Source organism: Psammomys obesus, unplaced genomic scaffold, assembly GCF_907164565.1.
Source record: "Psammomys obesus unplaced genomic scaffold, mPsaObe1.curated_primary_1811, whole genome shotgun sequence".
Taxonomy (NCBI): Eukaryota; Metazoa; Chordata; class Mammalia; order Rodentia; family Muridae; genus Psammomys; species Psammomys obesus.
The window spans coordinates 3428665-3443136 of record NW_026590681.1 but is presented as its reverse complement, the minus strand read 5'-3'; the positions used below and the strand labels follow the sequence as shown (position 1 = coordinate 3443136).

The 14472-nt window shown below is 40.0% G+C and overlaps 1 protein-coding gene across 2 annotated transcripts in view; it reads right to left on the bottom strand.

The window, feature by feature from the left end:
• Gas2 (growth arrest specific 2) overlaps positions 1–14472 on the bottom strand; it is a 145426-nt gene that overhangs the window by 14258 nt on the left and 116696 nt on the right. The window lies entirely within an intron of this gene.

The window sequence follows — 14472 nt, the reverse complement described above, 5'->3', positions numbered from 1 at the left end:
GAGGTATCCCCCTTGGGTGCTCTGCAGGAGCAGTCTCTCAGTGTCTTCATCTATTCATTCTCAAATGACAACCCCATCACACTTTCACCTGCATCTCTTCCATGCCCCATGAGGCCTTTGGAAAGGAGGTTAATTTTATCTGATTCACCCTTTTTCCCTTTTCATTTGGAATCTATCTGATCTCTGGTAGTAGTTATTTTTGCCTGAATTTCTTCAATGGTATGGTTTTGATATTGCCTCTGCTCCTAGTGTTATTTTTATTTCCTTTCTAAAGTCCATTTGTATAGCTATTTTATTTCCAATTTTCTTTGATACCATATAGCAAAAGTAGGTCTTCTCTGCATGGATCATATTTAAAACTTTTTATTGTAATGTAATTTTTAATATGAGAATTTAATCTTTATTATGATGGGCATACATACAGCAATGACAAAATAATGCTCAGTAAGTTATATAGATATTTTTTAAATATTGTAAAAATGGATGTAATGTAATTTTAATCATCTCCTGCATACCAGTGTCAAACTTCCTCTCATAAACCATTTCACAAGAGAGCACTGGGGGTTGGAGTCAAGATCAGAATTTGTAGCCAAAAGCTCCTAATTTTAAGTTGTCTGTGTTATAGCCAACCAGGGGTCAGTGGATGGATGGATGGATAGCTCCTGGGAGGTGAAAGCACAACAGGAGGTTCACTGAGAAGCAGTCCTGTCCTTCAATCCAAGCCTCAGCCATTTTCTCCTCATGTGCTCTGTTTTGAGGTAGAACTACCCTTCACTGAAAAACCTTACACATACTTTCTAGAGTTCAAAAAATAATGTCTGATAATAGCCTCTTTCTCCCCAATGTACGACAGTCTACCCCAGCATCAAACTGTATTATTTCCTGCTATCATTTTTTCCCCAAATAGAATAGAATACTTCCAAGGACACAGAGGATGATTGGAAATATATTCATTGTGAATTTATATATTTTCTGTATCTTCCAGAGGAAGATGGAGACAAAAGACATACTTATTGCTAGGAGGCCACATAGGTCTACCTTTCTATTGCCCAACATTGGGTGCCTCACTCTCTAGTCATTCTTCAAAAGGTATTTACTAAGCAGCTGCTGCTTAACAAATCGAATGTTAACCCCTGCACTTATCACAGAGAAGATGGCATCTCTTTTTTTCAAATTGATTCTAACAATCCATTACATAAATACATGCTCAGCAAGTGGGCACACATGAGTGAGGCCATGGGTGGCAAGTCCAGGAGGCTGTGAGATGGAGAGTCCAGCTTTGAAATGCAATTTAGTGTCACAGAATCACACCCAATCTTCCTGTCCTCTCATTCTGGTTTTTACTCTAGAGGCAAGGAAGTGAAAAGACTCAGTTTCTCAGTTTTCTTTGCAGCTAGGTAGCCATGTGGGTCTCCTCACCCACAAACCATATGGAGATGTCTAGAAGGAAGTCCTGCCATCTTTACTCCTTTTTTCAATCCTGAAACTCAAATGTGCTGCAGCCTGCAGTAGCCGCATAATAACATAAAGAAAGAAATACGAAGATGCAAACAATATACCAAGGACAGCAGAACAGAACACAGATAGGTCCTTTGTTTCATCACCTACTAACATTTGATTCTGACTCTGTCACATATATGAATATGTAAATAGTTATGCAGATTTATGGAATTTTCCAGCAAATCACTGTATCATACAATATGTATCCCCAATTATTACAAACCTTAAACTAATTAAAATATAAAGTTACTATTTATATATAATTATCACAGAGAGCTTCTGTATTCTGGTTCCTAGTCCAGGGGTCAGTTAGAAATTAATCTCTCTTCTCCATCCACCCTTTCATTCTCCCTCCCTCCTTCTTCCTCTTTCTGTCAGCCTAGATTGTCCTCAAATTTGTTATGAAGTCGAGGATGGCTTTGAACTCCAGATTCTCTTGCCTCTACCACTGAAGTACTCTGCATTTAGGTGTTCACAACCATGCCCAGTTTAGATAGTGCTATAGATGGAACCAAGGTTTGTTGAGTGCTAAGCAAACATTCCAGCAACTGATCTATATCCAAGCATAGCATTTAGCACTGTCAGCAAACATTTTTGGCTCTCCCATCAGGAGTGAGGCAAAAAATGCATTTGTCCAACAAGGAAACATCTCTATGTCAATAACAGCATTTTATGTCTCAGTTTGGCAGCATATGAGTGCTTCATATGGAGGATTCAACGTGTATGGAAACTTTCCTGAAAGCAAACAAACAATCTACATCTTAATCATTTCCCAACTCAACCGTAATTTCTTGTTTCTCCTGCTTCCTGGTTTTCCTTTGAGGGTCACTCGTACTGCTTGAGATAATTATCATGCAAGAGTCACAAAATAACATTTTAGCAACAGCAGTGGGAACAAAGGAGATGTAATGCATTATCCTTTTTGAAGCTGAGCAGAGTGGCCTTACTAAAACACTATAAGGAGATGCATGCTATTTCATCTTACAGAAGCATTCAAACTCTTACAGAATGGGTCTCATACCCAGCAAGAAGCCAATAAATTTTCCCATTGAACCAGCTGCAGATTCATTATTACTTATTTTAAAAGGAAAGGAGGCTCAAGTACACAAAAAGGACATTTGCTCAACCATGTTTGTAGGAGCTTTATTTGTAATAGCCAGAAGCTGGAAACAGCCCAGATGCCCCTCAACTGAAGAATGGATGCAGAAATTGTGGTACATCTACACAATGGACTATTACTCAGCAATGAAAAACAAGGAAATCATGAAATTTGCAGGTAAATGGTGGGGCCTGTAAAGGATCATCCTGAGTGAGTTGTCCCAGAAGCAAAAAGACACACACGGTATATACTCACTCATATAAACATACAACATAGGATAAACCCACTAAAATCGGTACATCTAAACAAACTAAGCAAGAGAGGACCCTAACTAAAACGCTCAATCCCCATCCTGAAAGGCAGAGATGATGGACATCAGAAGAAAACAGGAAACAACCTAGGAACCTGCTACAGAGGGCCTCTGAAAGCCCTCTGTCAGAGTTATGAAGCAACTTTGTCAAGATCACATGCTGTGATTAACTACAGTGCTGAAATTCATGGCTACATTTCAGTGTTTCAAGTAGGTAGGCATATGGCTCAGTCCCACACAACTTGCCCATCATGCATGAAGTTCTGGGTTACATTTTTAGCCCTAAGGAATGCATTGACCTACATACATACATGCAAGCTCTTATTAATGCCACATCACCTATATTAATCTTACCAGGTGCCAACCCTTCTCATAACAGACAAGTGCTTACTTCTTGCACCATGACTAAGTAGATGTCTATCTATGACCCAGCAGACAAGGGGGCTTAGGTTAGCTTATTAAGAAATGGAACATAAGACTAATCTGATTGGCAAATTCTGAAAACCCACTTCAAGGAATTCTTAGAATGTCCACTGGTGTTTTCTAAAGATCTTCCTTAAAAAATAACCTTTATGGTGTCAGCTTGAAGTTCCTTTGTATAACTCTGCTTTCAGAAACACATATCAGGCAAGCAACATGATTGTTATGATGAAACTAAGATGAAATGATGGATGTGTTAAACTGCGGGAAGGGAGAGTTCTCATGAGCAGGATCTGTCTTTAGGAAGACAGACCATAAGTTTGTGGGGTTGTGGTTTGGTCTGCTTTAATTTTAACTCAATGTCTCTATAGGAAACTAATTCCTGAAAGATGTAGAAAGTATCACTTGTTTAGACTAAATTACAGATTGGCACATAGTACATTCTCAGAATTATCATAAAAGAAACCCCATATGTGCTAAGAGGACATCTTCTGGTTATATGATATTATCCCCTTCACAATTTCTTGGCTGTTCGCTTTCCTACAGTCTCTTATTCCCTGAAGAGAGGAATTGGAAGACATTCTAAAAACCTTCAGATGAAGATGGTCCTTTGTCCATTACTTTAGGCGGCAGAAATCTGAGCTAAGTTCCCAAGCTCTGAAGACATATTAACATAGCTAGGGTGGAAGCCTGTGGAACAAAGAAGCTTGTAATTCACACATCTGCCATGCAGTTGTGAAGGTGCCTAGGCATCCCTGACCCCAACATACCACTGAGGTCCTAAAGTCAACAAATCCATCACTGGGTGTTGTCCCATCTCATTGCTAACGATTAAACATTTGGTGGTTCTGTGCCCTCTGATACTTCATGGTTAACTCTGCTCTGATAGAGTAAGACATGTGAGCAGAGAGACAAAGCAGTTTCTAATGGGGTCATGCGTCAGAGTGAGTCAGAGAGAACAGACTATTCCTCACCCAGGATGAGTACAAAGAGTGGGTGGCAGGATACCAAAGGCTGTGCACTTGACCTCCATTTCCTATGAGGACAAGAGGATGCACTTTTTGAGTGCAATGGAGATTTTTGTTGGTTTGGTTTTTCTGTTTGATTTTATTTTCCCTTGGTAATGAGGCAATCACTAACATGGGCTGTACTTGAACAGGAAATATCCCCAGTTCCCATAAAAAAAAAAAAAGATGTTTTTGGCATTCACTCCATGGAGAGATGGTGTTTAGAGTAGTGGTTCTCAGCCTTCTCAACCTTCCTCATGTGTGACCCCCAACCATAAAATTATTTTTGTTGTTACTTCATAAGTGTAATTTCCTGTTGTTGTGAATTTTAATGTAAATATCTGATATGCAGAAAGGTTTTTGGTGACCCCTGTGAAAGGGTCATTAGACTCCAAAGGGGTTACGACCAACAGGTTGAGAATTACTGGTTTAGATTATGATGGAGTTTTTCTATTCTTACTTCTGTATTTGTCTTCTATCCCTTATGGTGTTCTCATGGTGTGACATGAAATTCTTCATGTCAGGCTGACTGCAACCTTTTAGTCATCCTAGAAGATGGAGTGGTCAGCAAATTAATCTAAACTATGACCCGGACCTAATAATCAGAGACAACAGCAAGTTTAGGAAATCAAGGAGATTAGATATGATGGTTAAGGACTATAAGTGGGTGTAGAAGACAGAAGACCATTTGTGAGACCATTTTGAGATGGAACTTTGTTCTGAGACTGGGATGAAAGGAGAGATCCAGAAACCTGAGCATACACAGTTAGTGTCATTAGCATGGTGAGAAACCTAGCAAGCTTTGACTGTGAAGAAGGACAAAGTGAATGCATCAGGTGATGCCGAACGAACATTTTTTATGACATGCATGGCTCTTTATGCCAAATAATCTGGGAGGATGCTACTTGTATATCTATTTCATATATAAGAGAGCAGGTTCCAGAAAATCAGTAACCTGCCATATATCACCATGTATGGCTGACCTGAGAAGAATGATTGCAGTTGAAAAACATAACTCTCTGAGTTTGAAAGTACTTTAGATATATCAGTTCAAAGCTTCCCCTGGAAGGTGGCAGAAAGGAGTCTTTATAGGCTAATATTCACATGTGGGCTGTTTAATAGAGACTATAACCCCAGAACAGTTGGGCCTTAATTTTATTGAGCAATAATAGTGGTTATCAATTGGCTAGAAACTAAGGGATCCTTCTACATTTTCAACATTGGGTTTTGATGAAATTAAGAATGTAGTGACAATGATCTTTATGATGGTGATGATGATAATGAAAATGAAGAGCGTGGTGGTGATTATAATGGTTATATCATGATGGCGGCGATAGTGATAATTATGAATGTATGATGAAGGTGGTGGTGGTGGCTGTTCTTTATAAGAGCCTTCTGGGTTACATTAAAGGTTAGTATCTCCTCTGATTTTTCAGAGCAATATGTTCTAGTTAACATGAATCCTTCTCACAGTACTTGTATAGTTTACTCAGACTGACAAAACAGTTCCAGGTCCCTATTTCATTTTAGTATAAAATTTGTTCTACATCATGTTTAAAAAGAATTTCTCAGCAACTGATGTACCAACCAAGGATCATGAATGGAGAAGACCTAGACCTCCTGCTCAGATGTATTCAATAGGCAGCTAAATCTCCATGCGGGGGTTCCCAAGTAAGGTGAACAGGGGCTCCCTCGCCATGAATTCTGTTTCCTGCTCTTTGATCTTCCCCCGGGTGATGTGGCCTTCCCAAGCCACAGAGGAAGAGGATCCAGTAAGTCCTGAGGGGACTTGATAGGCTACGATCAGATGGCAGGGGAGGAGAACTGCCCCTTTCAGTGGACTAGGGGAAAGTGATGGGGGGAAGAGGGAGAGATGGTGGAACTGGGAGGAGATGAGAGAGGGGACTAAAACCAAGATAAAAATTAATAAATTATAAAAAATAAAAATAATATTTAACATTTAAAAAAATAATTTCTAAGCAAAATTCACTTCTTAAAATATAACATAGTCCTTATTTTAAACAATCAAAAATGTTCACATTGTACACATCATGCAGAATATCAACTGATTTGTATTGAAAATCAATTGTTTTAGTCAGACCTGATGTTTTTGAGCCCAAGCATTCTTGCATTGGTGAAATACAAGTGCACAATACTTTCCAACTTACAGTCCCTATTTCTGTAAGCTCAAGACCAAGAATTATGCAACTTCAAGAGATGATTATAAAAATTACTCCTGATGATATTTTGTTTTGATTTGATAATATAGTACAGTGAGTTAAAAATAAACTTCCATGCTCACTATTCCCTTATCTTTACTTCTGAGTCCAGGCTATCCATTATGATTTTCTTTCTATTGAGATTCCCAATGCAAACCTAAAAGTTGTTGAAGGGATCATTGGAGCTCTCCTACAGAAACAAAGGCAACACAGCCACATGAGAAAGCCTGGGCATCAAGGTTTTGTTTTGTTTTGTTTTGTTTTGTTTGTTTGTTTTGTTTTGTTTTTTATCCCTGACAGAAAAAAAGTTACAAAAGAAAAATGATAGACAGCTCTTGCTAAGGATTTTAATTAAAGCTCAAGTGAAAAATTCTAGATCAGGCCAAGTGGCAGCTGCACCAGTGTGACCTGCTGTAATAGCTGCACAGGGATCAGTGCCAGAAAACATTCTGTGAAAGGGGCCATCGTGCCCTTGCATGCCATTTAATCCAACTCTCTATAAGAGCTAGTTCTGAAGAGGCTTCAAGGAAGTGCAATGCTTTTGTGACTAGTTAAGAATTCAAAGCAAGGTGTACTTGGTTGCTTAGTGACACCCTAGTGTAGACCACAGGGTGTTTTAGTAACAGGGGGTTCCCTTATTTATCAAAGGACACCATGTTCTGCCACTCTGTCCTGTTTTTGCTGCAGTTATCAAGCAAAATTCCCTTTACTACTGCCCTAGAACTAGCTGTCCATGTAAATATCACAGAAACAGTCTCCCTTAAACTGCCTGCTTCCCAAGAAAGGTGCAGACGAAATGTGTCTTTTTTTCCCTCCACTCTGCCACACTCCCTCTTCAGACCTGACAGGTCCCACAGGTCAAAAGAAAGAACAGGGAGTTAATGCCACATGAACATGGTTCAGTCTTGACCCTGCCAGTTACAGATCATCTGTTCATTTCCTAGGCTCTCATATGTAAATCTGTCTAATTTGAAAGAGACACTGTAAGATCAAATGCCCTAGTCTGCAGTGCTTTAAAAATCATTATACATTAAATAAGCATAATTTTTACAAGAATTCTGTTTTTATTTTTCAATCATACTGACTATTTCACCATCATTGACTGGTATCTCTCCTATATGAATTTCCACAATAGCAAAACAAGACATAGACAGACAGAGAGACAGATTAGCACCCAAGGAGGTATAGAGTTGAGCCAGCTGAGCTAGGTTAAGAACACGTGCTGCTCTTCCAGAGGCCCCAGGTTTGTTTTCCCATGATCAGTGGCTCACTACTGCCTGTAACTCTAACTACCAGGGACTCTGGCAGCCACTTCTAGCTTCTGAAGCTCTGCACTCACATGTACAAGCACACACACACACAGACATAAATTAAAAGTAAAGAACATCTGTAAGGATTATGTTCAAAAGAAAATGGTTTGACTATTAGTAATTCTTGTCCTTTCAATTCCTATCACCAACCACAGAGTCAAAGCCTAAATGCCGGGCTCAGATAATATTTTCTGACCTGTGACATGCTACCTAGGCACTGTGCTGTGCTCCCTGGCCTCCTTGTAATGACCAGCCAGCTTCTAGCATAATTTTTCTTCCTCCAGATGCATAACAAGCAAACAAACAAAAACCAAAAACTTACTTTCTACTTAAAAAAAAAAAAAAAAAAAAAGCTCCTATGAAGCTTGATATTGATACAGGTTTTAGTTACAGCAAATTAGATATAATCATTCTGAAGTGACATTTTTTAAACCTTCCTTTAGGGTACATGTGTGCTCCTCCTCTTCCATCTTTCTTCCAAGACACAGAGTCACTTTGGGTCACATGTGTGTCTTAAGATCTACCATTTCATCTTCTGTGGCCTGGTAAGGCAGCCACTCCTGATGTGATCTGATAGACTAAGATCAGAAGGAAGGAGAGGAGGACCTCCCCTATCAGTGGATTTGGGGAGGGGCATGCGCGAATAAGGGGAGGTAGGGTGGGACTGGGAGGGGAGGAGGGAGGGGCTTATGGGGGGATACAAAGTGAATAAACTGTAATTAATAAAAATAAATAAATAATTTTTTTTAAAAAGTAAAAAAAAAATCTACCACCTCTTTAGAGCATTGAAGGGGAAAAACTAAACCCCTGGATTCTCTGCGGGAACACAGTCACAAACAGAAACTTCATAATGAAAAACAAACGCATTTTTTCTTCTCTAAGTAACTATCACTTTATGTATAGCTGTAATCCTGACCTTAGTCATTGACATGGCTGTCACATCTTTATCTTCAGAGTTCCAGAACTTTCAAAACTTCTACGTTGCACCAAGTACATATCTGCTTATTTTAGTACAACTCATTTAGTATGTGATTATGAATTGGTGTAGTGCATAAGCTGGGGATACAGAGATGCGACACTACACTAGACAGAACATTCATCAATGAAATGGAATGCATTGATGACATACACTTCAATTTATTGAAAACTGGCCCTCAAGGTGAAAACTGAACCTTGAGGTCTACAATACTGAAGAACAAGGCCACACCAAAGATTGATTGCAGTATCACAAATGTCTTCAATGAAAAGGATAAGGTATCTGCTACAAGTAACCCTGACTCCAAGCCTGCTCTTTAAGGAAGCCCACCCAAGAGAAACTGAGGCTTGTTGTAGGAGTGACAAATGGGATAAACAACAGTAGCAGCAATACGAGCAATGCTGATGACACTAGGGTATCAGGATATAGGCAGACCAATTAGACCTAGTGCAGAAAGAGCAGCTGATTTCCCCAAGGCCCTTCACCTGGAAACAGCAGAGAGTGCTAGATGGCGTCACAGTCCACCCAGATAGGGCGGAGTCAGGGTCGGTAGACCTAATCCTCACAAAGAAGAATGTATGGGACCAAAAGCATTATGGGACACATTTTTCAAAATCTTTCTGTGGGTGAGGAGAAAGAATTTAGAACACACCACAGAATAATTATTCTCTGAATCTAGGGTGTTTTTTCTTTCTTTCTTTCCTTTCTTTCTTTTTTTTTTTTTTTTTTTTTTTTACTGTCAAAGAAAAAACTAGTGAAGCAGCGAAACAAATAAGCCTTAATGGAACCATTGTTTCCCCTAGTTTATATAATGAACAGACCAGACTGAAAAATGCAAGTCATCTTGCCTAACAGAGTAGGCTTTGTCCCTGCTTCCAACCCCACTAGGTTATAAAAATATATTTATTCTCTTCAACAGAAGCCACCCTCCAAGAACGTCTTCTCATTCTCTACAGTAAGATCTATAGAACTGGCGGCAACGCTGTTTCACTGTGCTCCTTGAAGGACCCGAGAAGACTGTGAATGCGTGTAAATGAGCAAAGGAGGCCACTAGAGGGCAGCGTCGCTCCTAAAGCCGCAATTTCTAACCGCAGCCCGAACCAAGTATTAGCAATGTGGGTATGCCTGCCTCAATTGGCCGCATTGTCCTGAAATGCTCAGAGACAAGCTACAACTATTCTAGTTGCAGCCCTCACATAAGCCAATTCCCATCTTCTTCTTCTTGTTTTTTTTTTTGTTTTGTTTTTTGTTTTTTGTTACATCTTAGTTGATTCTTCTCTTCTGATCTCAAGGCAAGCCCCTTCTCGGCACATAGGTACCCAGCAGATCACACCCTTCAGGCAGAACCACAGCTTAGGACTTACTGGGTCACTCTAGAGCTAAATACTCCTGATCAGAACCTTAGGTTCCCTCCTGTGTTTGCTCCCTCGGATGCATTTCTGTTAGAAGAGCACCCCTTGAAGACTGGGGCCCTGTCTTTTCACAGCTCAAGTCCTACGAATCAGAAGATTAATATGTGCACTGCTGTCGGATAAACGGACGATCATATTTCTGAAAAAGGGTGTCACGGTTCCCACCAGAGGCGAGCCACATACTGACTGTAGATCTTGATCAGGGCCATGCAGCAAGCAAACGGAAACAGCACCTGACCTCAGAAACCCCGCTTTACAAAATGCACATGTATTTATTTGTGTGTAGGGAGACATCCACACACATGCAATGACATACACTTCGGAATTAGAGGAGAACATTTAGGAGTAGGTTCCCTCCTCCATCATGTAAGCTTTGGGAGTGAACGTAGGTTATCAGTCTTGGTCACAAGCACCTTTACCTGCTAAGCCATCTTGCCTGCCCCTAGACTATATTTTCCTCACACTTCCATCTTGTTATTTTATTTAAACATAATCATTCTTTTCAACTGTGATGTAAAACCCACATGTCAGAATGTCATTTCTTTGGCTTGACATCAAGGTCCTCCATAATTATCTCTAATCTATCTTTTTCCTTGCTGTGATCTGTTCTCTCCCAAACCATTGGAAAATTCTGTCTCTACTGTATGTTATAAATTTGGTGGGATATTAACATGGTGGAGTTTAGAGGACAGCATTTTCCAGGATAGTCAGGTTAAGGCCATTAGATGGAGACTTGGAAGTCAATACTAATGCCCTTCTAAGAGGGACAGAGACAAAATAACACACACTTAAACTTCCTGATTCCAACTGACACTCTAGTACCAGGGGTGACTCCTCCACCTTGGTCCTCCAGAACTATGAGTGAGAGGAAATAAGGCTCTTTTCATTATAACTCACCTTCTCTGTGGCATTGTGTCATCAACAGAAAACTGACCAAGACATAGTAGCCCTTCCATGAATTCTCTCTGTAGTCTCACCAAACAGGCCCACCACTATTCAAACTTCTGCTGTGCTCTTCCAGTCTTTATTGAGGTTTTGAGTTTGTCCCATTTCTAGGACATACACATTTTACTGGCCTCTAAAAGTTCTCCTCTGCATCAAATCCCAAGATACTAATAGATTTTGAAACCTTTTATCAGGGGGAGGGGGGATTCTGATGAATCTTCTACACTTTGGTCTTACTCATCTAAATCCATTAATATCTAAAATGTACCAAGTCTATTATAAGTACTCAGCAAATTTTGTCAAGAAAATTAATAAACCTAGTTCAAATAAACCAGGCACCTTTACTTTCTGTCTTATTTCTCCTATGTTCATTTTGAGTTTCTTCCAGATGGAGCTGAGTATTTTAAAGTCATGGATCTTACTCAGCTCCTTACATGGAAGACCTCTACTGCTCCCATACTTTAACGATATGACACAGCACTGCAAATTGTTGTTAAATGTGAACCCTGAGCTTTGTGGATCAGCACTTGACTTGACACCAACTGTACCCACCACAGAACTAACCTCACAAATCTCATGAAGAAGACTTAGGAGTTTCAGGAACACTTTCTTCCTTCATTAGCTAATGTTTTATGCATCCAAGCTAGCCAGGACTGTTGTCCTGGAAAAGACAACCATCACTCTGAGCTCTTCTTAGAATCCTACCAGTTCTTCCTTTGAACTTTTATGATCCTCACAAAAATGAGGACACAAGAGTCATGATGTTTCACTTACAGAAGAACAACAAATAAGGCAGCCAGGATAAAACCCAGATCAAGCCCTGTCCACAAATCTACCATGATGTCAGAGCAGAGAGAGGGAGAGAGTAAAGAAGAGAGATTAGGTTGCATGTTCTCAGCACTATGTGAGAACCCCTCATTTTGTTAAATACCATGTAATCCAGACGTAAGCCTGGTTAGTGATGACTGAGGTACAGTTTAATAGATAAGGTACAGTTTTAATATAAATGCCAGAGGCTCACTGTGGTTCCTGCCTTCTTCTAATTCTTTAGTCCCTAATTTTTATAAATTTACCTTCATTTTAAGGGGGAAATAAATGAGCAATGTTGACAAAAGTTCTTACTTCATGTAGCCAAATAGCAGAGCTCCAATCACCCAATCAGTGACCCACAGTCCTCCAAAACACCTATCAGAGTAACCCAAAGACCTCCAAATCACCCAGTTAGATCAGCTCATATACCACTAAACCACACACTCAGAGCACCCATAGATTTCTAAACCACCTACTCAGAGTACCCACAAACTTCCAAACCATCCAATCAAAGCACCCACAGACCTCCAAAACACCTAATGAGAACACCCACAAACCTCCAAACCAGAGCACCTACAGACTTCCGAACCACCTAATCAGAGTGACAAAAAGACCCGCAAGCCACCAGTCGGAGTGACAGACACAAAGACATCCAAATCATCCAATTAGAGCAGCTCACAGACCTCCAAATCACCCATTCAGAGTGGCTGTGGTCAATTCTTCTGTTCTTGTGTCTTCTTTCTTCCTAGCATTTAAGATGACATTGCTGTGATCTATGTCATAACGTAGAAGACTATGACCAGAAAACAAATTTAGCCCATTGTGCTTTGAGTTGAAAATCATTGCATCTCTTTGGCCATCCATCTGAGCGTTGCGTCTTTCTCCCACTCCCAGGATATGAAAACATGCCTTATTCACTACTGTGTTCATGACACCCATGCCAGGCACATGGTAGCTGTAGAATATGTGCAGGTTATGAACAACTTGAAGACTTCATAAGAGAAAAATGTATTAACTTTTATGCAAAGCTTTCAACTCTGCCACACATCTGGAACCACTGCTCCTGGGCATGTGTGTAATGAACTCATGTTGAGAAATTTGTAAATGCCTGGAGGATACTCCAGAGAGAATTTTTGGCACAAGGTACAGTTTTAATATAAATGCCAGAGGCTCACTGTGGGGCTTAGAGGGGGCAGAAAAGCACATTTTTTATAGCCCTGTTGTGCTAAGAGAAACACATGCTAAATCACCAGGAAAACTGGGACTGCAGGATCTGGGCAACATCTGGAGAATAAGAACTTGGAGGAAAAAATTTCTGAAAACTTGTTGATAAGGAACACCACTCTGTGCTTTCTGCTAATTTATTTGAATCTTGTCAACTGATACTACCCAGAGATTTAAAAAAATATATTGTTATGAAGTATAAAAATACCATTTTCTGTCATTTGTTTTTTAGTTTTTGCGAATAGTAGATGGCAAATCTATTTTGTGTAAAATTCTAAACAAAACAACTCCTTATTAACAAGTAAAAATCATGACCTACTGGAACCAGCCAGTTACAGTATGCCAAGCAGATGGATGCAGAAGCAGTCAATGCCAGCATGTTGTGTTTCAGCTATTAGTAAAGGCACAAAGAAGGCCTCGGTGGTCCCACTTTAAATAACCTCCCTGGTCTCAGTTGTTCCACATTAAAAAAAAAAAAAACCATATTTAGGAAAAAAGCTGAACCTATGGGGTTGTGATACCAATTGTACCTTGTGTGTGTTTTTCCACATATGTGCATGTATGTATGCATGTGTGATGGGGGGATGTGAGATCAGAAGACAAGCAGTTGGTTCTTTTCTTCTACATGTGGATCCTAGAAATTGAACTGAAGTTGTCAGCTGAGACTCAGGTTATTAGTCTTGGCAGCAAGCACCTTTACCTGCTGAGCCATCTTTCTGGACCCTATATGTGGAATTTTCATCAGCAGGAGGTCCTGGATAAGTGGTCACAGTCCAGATGCACACCTTCCCCAGCCCACTATGGATGGCTAGTATTTCTTCAGTCACACACTTCTGGTTCATTCTCTGCAATGCGACTGGTGGACAGTGTCATCCAATCTTTTTCTTTTTTTCAAGAAAGTTCTCTAAAATCTCCTCATGGTTTCAAGAGAAAGTCAATATTCTTATGACAGAAGAAGCTTTTTCTGAGAGCCCCTCCCCACGTGTGTCTGCCTGGCTCTTTATCTCCCTTCCGCATCAGCATCTCATCACAGTTCCTCCTCTGTGCTGTGGGATCAAGGCTGCCCCTCAACAGTCTTAATAAAATCTGATTATATCTCTATTTTCCTTATTCCATCTTCTCTGGTCCTGAAGGGTCTTTATATATGACCTTTTCAACCCTGATGAGAACTTTCTTTTCTATCCTTTGACAGCCTTCTTCTTCTTCTTCTTCTTCTTCTTCTTCTTCTTCTTCTTCTTCT